The following is a 6,343-nucleotide window of genomic DNA, read 5'->3' as shown; positions in this document are numbered from 1 at the left end:
GAAATTTAGTGACAGATAATGAACATAGTTACGAATATCCACCTGATTGGAACATGGTCGTGTGGATATTAGCAGCTAAATAGGGCTTTTGATATTTATTATTAGGGATTTGCTAGGGACCATCGCAGAAGGCATTTCGAGGATGGGCTGTTGCATGTGAGAGCAACCTCGGGCTTGTATAGTCCAGATCTATGAAACTTAGTAGCACATGGAGTGCTCCTTCCCATTGATGAAATTTGGATTGACATCTACTTAAGCTATATGGAGTCTAAATTAGTTCAATCCATGTTACAATACAGGAGATTAGGAGAGACATTCATTGGTGGCGGCCATGTTTTATGGCCTTTTACGAATAAACTGTAGCTAAATTTTTTGGCGACGGATAAAATTTTGTGATCATCGCGAATGCCAACAAACATTTTTCGTCGGAAAAAACTGTAGCCAATCAGTTTTGGTTTTTTAAATAAAATTTACCCGTTGCTTCCTAGCTTTTGTGCCTGTTTGGATTTTGAGAGAGAAATTTCTTTGGAAAATTTTTCTAGGAAAATCTTCTTGATGGACCCTATAAATAAAACTTGAACTACCATAATACAAGTTACTTTTTTTTCATTGGTATTCAAACAATTGAATACTATGAAAATTTGGAAAGCCTTTCTTTTCCATACTTTTAGAAAAAATTCTTGCAATCCAAACAAACAAAAACCAAACTGAATAATGCTAGGGAAACCGAGAATAGGACCTAACAAATTGGTTCACGCCACCACATCACAAGTGATGAGCCCACCCTCCTCAAATTTAGGAAAATATCTAAATGTAAATTTTTTGTAGAAACAGACCGAAAACAACTTGGGTAGAAACAATTTGTAGGGGTAGACCGAAAATAACTTGGGTAGAAATAGTGAGGAAGACTTGAGGGCTAGGAATATAACAAAAAACATGACCCCTGGATAGGATAGAATGGAAGAAAATGATCCACGTAGACGAACTCAAGTAGTGCCAGGATTAGACTTAGTCAATTTGAGCCGGGTAGATCCTTTCACCTTTTTCATGAAAATTTTCTGAAGGATTCATTAGCCGACCCCAAATAGTTTGGGACAAAAGGCTTCGTTGAGTTGAGTTTTATCTAAAGTAAATTTTGTTTTTGTACACATGGCATATTGTCATTGCAGGTCCCCTTCTGGGTGGTACTCTAGATCTCCATATAATTTTCCAAGCCAAAAACTCCATTGGAAAATCACTTTTTTTTTGGTGCAAAAATGTAGTCTTCAGGCTAGGCTATGGAAACATGGCCTGCTCACCAATGACTTTAATGAAAGAATTCCAATATTTTGTGACAGAAATGTTATAGAATCGGCAAGCCCTTCACCTGATGACATACAAGAAATTTGGTCCTCTAATTTGACCCGGAACCCTGTTTTGAAGGTTGCTTTCAGAGAACAAGAAATAAATTTTTGTCTTCTTCAAAATAGGTCATTAAAATTTTGGAATTACATCTTTGTCTTCTTCAAGGAGCTTTGCCCATGTTAATTTCATATCATGTCTGCTTCCATCACAACTCACAAGTTTCAACGGAATACCACAAGGGAAAAAAAGAAATGGAAATGATACATTTGCCTCTGTTTCTTCCCAGGCCTATACTATATTTATGGCTACTCCTTTTACACACACAACAATGGGGTGGCCTGGGAAGGAAAAGAGGCAAATATATCATTTCCCAGAAGAAATTAGAGTTTAGTCTTTTTTTAATCAAAATTAGAGTTTAGCCTTATTCTTAAGAAAGATTCATATTAATTAATGTTAGCAGTCAGATAAGGAAATCCCCAGGTAGACTTGTTTATTTTAAGAAAATTATCCATTTCACGTCAGACGAATCAGAAGTAAACCCTACATATATAGAGAAGTTGTATTAACACAGGTTAAATTGATTATATTAGTACACATAATAGGGAAATGATATTTCCACCCCCTTTTACGCCATTTCTAGTCCTACGCATGCGCTTTTTAGTCATACTTTTTTTTTTTTAATGGCAAAGAATTATACTAATAGAGAAGAAAAATGAGCAAATAAGGTTTCTCCAGCCGGACCATGTCATGCATATATACATAATTGAGTCTGTTGATGAGGTGGGCATTGATTAAGTCTAACCCATTGCAGTTGATCCCACTGTAATAAAATTATATCAGAAGCTTCGTTTGGGAACCCATCAAAAGAAGTTAAACAGTGGATTTTTGTGGGTGTTGACATTAAAGATTAGATTTGTATGTGAAATTGGACGAAGATCATGTATAGGTCACCTAACTAGGTTATCTCAAAACAATGGTCTTGGCCGCGCACATTTATGCAACGTGGGACTCTTATCAATATGATCACATATCAATAAGCTTCTTCCTATGTTTTTCATGGTTGCCAAACATGCCCTGAGCCTCTTTCATGCCTCTAAAAAAAAAAAAATCTGAGGAAAAAATGATAAATTTTAAGGATAACGGTAAATAAAACTCGAACTGTGACGGTTCAAGTTACATTTTTTCATGTGTAATCTTCAGACAATGGAAAAGTATGAAATTTTTGAAAAATAAAATTATTTTCGTAACTTTTCCGAAAAATTCCTACAATCCAAACAAGGTCTAAGCTTCCTTTTTTTAGGGCCACGAATGCGATTTCGTCACCTTATAAGTAAGATTATATACCATTGGGAAGGAATGCTACAATAAGGCATGACATTATTATAACTCAATAGGCCCCACTTCAGTTAAATAGGCAATATTCGTCGTGGGTTGATCTTAACCATTCATCTCGTAAGCTCTTACATCGGATCATAAAATTATAAATGCTCTATAACAAGATATGACAGGCAAATCTTTGTCCAATGAAGGGCCAAGGTGTGACCCTCTTGACTACTCAAAATAACGCCGACCCAAGATGGAGGCCTCATTTTACAACAACTTCCCTTCTAGATGAATTCACCCCCTTCTAGATGAATTCGCCCCCTTCTAGAGACTCAAAATGGGCTACTCCTTGCTCCCTAGTCCACACGTAACACACACGGTGGCGCGTTTTCTTTCTCTTCTTGGCGGGGTTTTTAGTCAAAGTCATTGCCCCAAACTCAGTATAAAACTATAAATCAACTTTCCTCTTTATATATATATGTGTATGCCTCAAAAGGATTGCATTCCAAATTTACCCTTATATTTTTTCAAAATGCCAAACTCTCCCTCCTATCTAATACTATCTTCATATGGTGTATGATTGTCATTTCGTGAAAAGACACGGGCTTATTAAACTATTAGTTCAAAAAAAAGTAGTCGTTGGGAGAAGCTTCTTTTGCCTTGCATCGCTGTCTAAACTCCAAACTACAATGTTTTTTATAAAGAAAAGGGAGTCTGTATCTTCTACGGCAAAAAGATAAAGTGAAAAAGAAAGGAAGAGGAATTATAAGGAAAAGAAGTGTACCCCGGGCTCGTACAAAATGATACATCGGGATTAGTGTTAACAATCAAAATGGATCCATGACCGTTGATCTTGTTGATCAACGGTCATGGATCATGGTTGAGTAGGCCCAACTTGTGTTCAAAAGTAGGATCAACGGATCCGATCGTATTCTAGTAGCACTCTTAGGAAAGATTCTAACATTCACCATTTTTTAGCACTTTTGAGAAAAAAAATACATGTTGATATCACATGCCAAGCTTGAATGAACCAATGTGAATCATTGGTGGGACCCTCTATGGTTTGCTAATCTGCAATTGTCTTTTGGAAGCTATCGATGGATGGCTAGGATCACTTGATAGGCCATCCGATGATCATATCATCTAATAGAATTTTCTAAATCATGAGTCCCCACCATATGCATGCCCTACGAACAATTTTTTTCTCCTCTTTAGCCATTAGTGGCTACAATGTGTAGTGTAGCCTATTAGAGTCACATGTAAGGTACAAACCATGGTTTTAAATTTCAGTCGAAACATTTAGGGGCTGTTTGGATACGTGGATGTTGGAATCCGGGATTTCTTCAAAATTGTAGCTAAGAGACAAGAGAAGAAGCGGACCAGCCACCATTTTTGACTCCTTTTTTACTTCTCGCCCTTCTTCCCATCAACAAGAGAGTAGCAGATCCTCCCATATTTCCAGGTTTTAGAAATCTTAGGATGCAGGAGAGATTTTTAAAACCTAATTTTTTCGCTTAAAATCCAAGAAACGCTGTACAATAACTAAATCATGAACCATCTTTTACACTGTTTTCAAACTAAAAACCTGGATTCTAAAATCCGCGTATCCAAACGGCCCCTTAGATTTGGGCTGTTACCCAAAAGAAATCCACTTGGATTGGAAAAGTGCCAAATTTTGTTTGAAATTTCAAGATTTTGTTAGAAATCTTCAAATTTTCAGCCGAAATATGCAAAACATGTAGATTTTTAGATAACAAAAAAAATAAAAATCAGAGTTTTCGTATCGAAGTGTTTATGTGATTTTATAAGACTTCAACTGAAATTTCATCTCGAAATCGAACTATTTCCGTTTCGCTGACGACCAAACCAAAACTAAAACCGAAATTTAAAACCCTGGTACAAACTACTCTAATGAAAGCTACAATTTTGCACCCTTATGATTTATTAGATACATCCCTTATACCTGTCTCTTTTGATTGCCAAGAGTAATGACTCCACGATAAGACCCTACTTTTGTTGTGGGTAACAATTTTGTAAAGAAAAAGGAAATGTGCAATTGAAAATTTTACCCTGACGTAAAAGCCGGTGTTTGTCTTGCCGACCGTGGAAAAAGCTGACATGAGATAGGGAGAAAAGGGGCATAAGAAAATTATAAACAACTTTTGTTTTTGGTAATGAACTACGTAAGACATGACTAGAGTTTATGTGAATTTTTTTTCATAGAAGACGTAAAACAAATCAATTTAGAAAAGGTAACTGGGTCGAGTTTTGATGTTGACTCTGCTAGTTTTAAAATTATGAACATCGAATACATCTATACTCAACTAAACAACTCAACAAAGTGTTTGTCCTAAACTAGTTGTCTGTAGAATTCATTTCATAGAAGAGTGGCATAGTTTCTGGCCGGCTACCAACATGACGCGAACCCTCCTCCTATAAAAAAAAAGAAAATTCCTCTCGTACTTTATATTGAATTCAAGGAAATTGCTAAACCCCCAAAACCAAAGTTTCCCATCTAAATTTTTTGTTTATTGTTAAAGAATGCTAAACTCAAGGGCATTCTTGCAAAATCCAGATGCAGATCCACATCACTAAAGTGCATTTATAATAGCACTGAAAAATGTAAAAGTAGAGGAAAAATAAATGCACTTTGATAAATTGGATCCAATGGAGCCCCCTTGTGGCTGATTTTTGCAAGGGCGACCTTCAGTTTAGCATTTCTCTTATTAGTAAAAGCACTCATTATTAAATTCTAGTATAGTTTGACAATTTACAAGTAGATTGCCATCATTTTGTGACCAAAATACCCATGCTAATTTTCTTTTTTACTAGTAAAATGACCAAAATCTATAATACATACTAAACCTATTTCTTTCCTCTGTGGTTCTTCTTCTCTCCATGGAAAATCTTTATTGCAAAAATGTTTCCATGAAAAAATTTTCCTGAATTTTTCCTATGATGAATTTTGTACACCTCATGCATGGTTTTGAGTCCATCATTTTACAACACATGTTTTGATAAGATAGCATAGCATGGGTGGGGTCCACCATTTTAAAGATCAGTTTTTAATATGATAGGGCCCACAGTCTCTACCTAAACTCATGCATATGATAGGGCCTACAATTTTACAGACATGAGTGGTCCCATCATTTTACACCATGTTTTGATAGGGTGGGTCCTACCAACTCCTGTTTGCTTTGGATTTCGGGAGCCCTTTCATCTCATTTTTGCAAGGGCTCCCTTCACTCTAGCATTCCTCATAAAGTTTTAGATAAACATTATCTTTCCCTAAAACCTTAGCCATTAAAGAGTTTCTTTGGAACAACTTTTTGAATTGCCCCACTTGAATGTCGGTGATAAGTGTAGTCAATTTGCAACATCCATGGACATTGGCCTCAACATACATGGCCATGGGCACTGATGTCCACACACCAATCACTCACATTGCAAACTAAGTTTACTTCAAAGTATATGATTGCTAGCTTGTACTCTTCAATTTTTTGGATAATAGACCCAAGGTTTAACCACATTGGGTTGAAGAGTAAGTTCAGCTCGAGTCTTTCTACTTCTTCTTACTATGTCGACACCAATTAACATAGTGCCTAGATTTTTTGTCAATGAAATAATCCTCATCTTGTTCATATATTGTGGTTTTTATTTTTTATTTTTTTTGGCA

The sequence above is a fragment of the Tasmannia lanceolata genome, unplaced genomic scaffold (assembly GCF_043159265.1).
Source record: "Tasmannia lanceolata isolate RefF3 unplaced genomic scaffold, GAP_Taslan_0.1 ptg000004l, whole genome shotgun sequence".
In the NCBI taxonomy this organism is placed as follows: domain Eukaryota; kingdom Viridiplantae; phylum Streptophyta; class Magnoliopsida; order Canellales; family Winteraceae; genus Tasmannia; species Tasmannia lanceolata.
The sequence above is the reverse complement of the archived record's forward strand: the minus strand, read 5'-3'. Positions refer to the sequence as shown.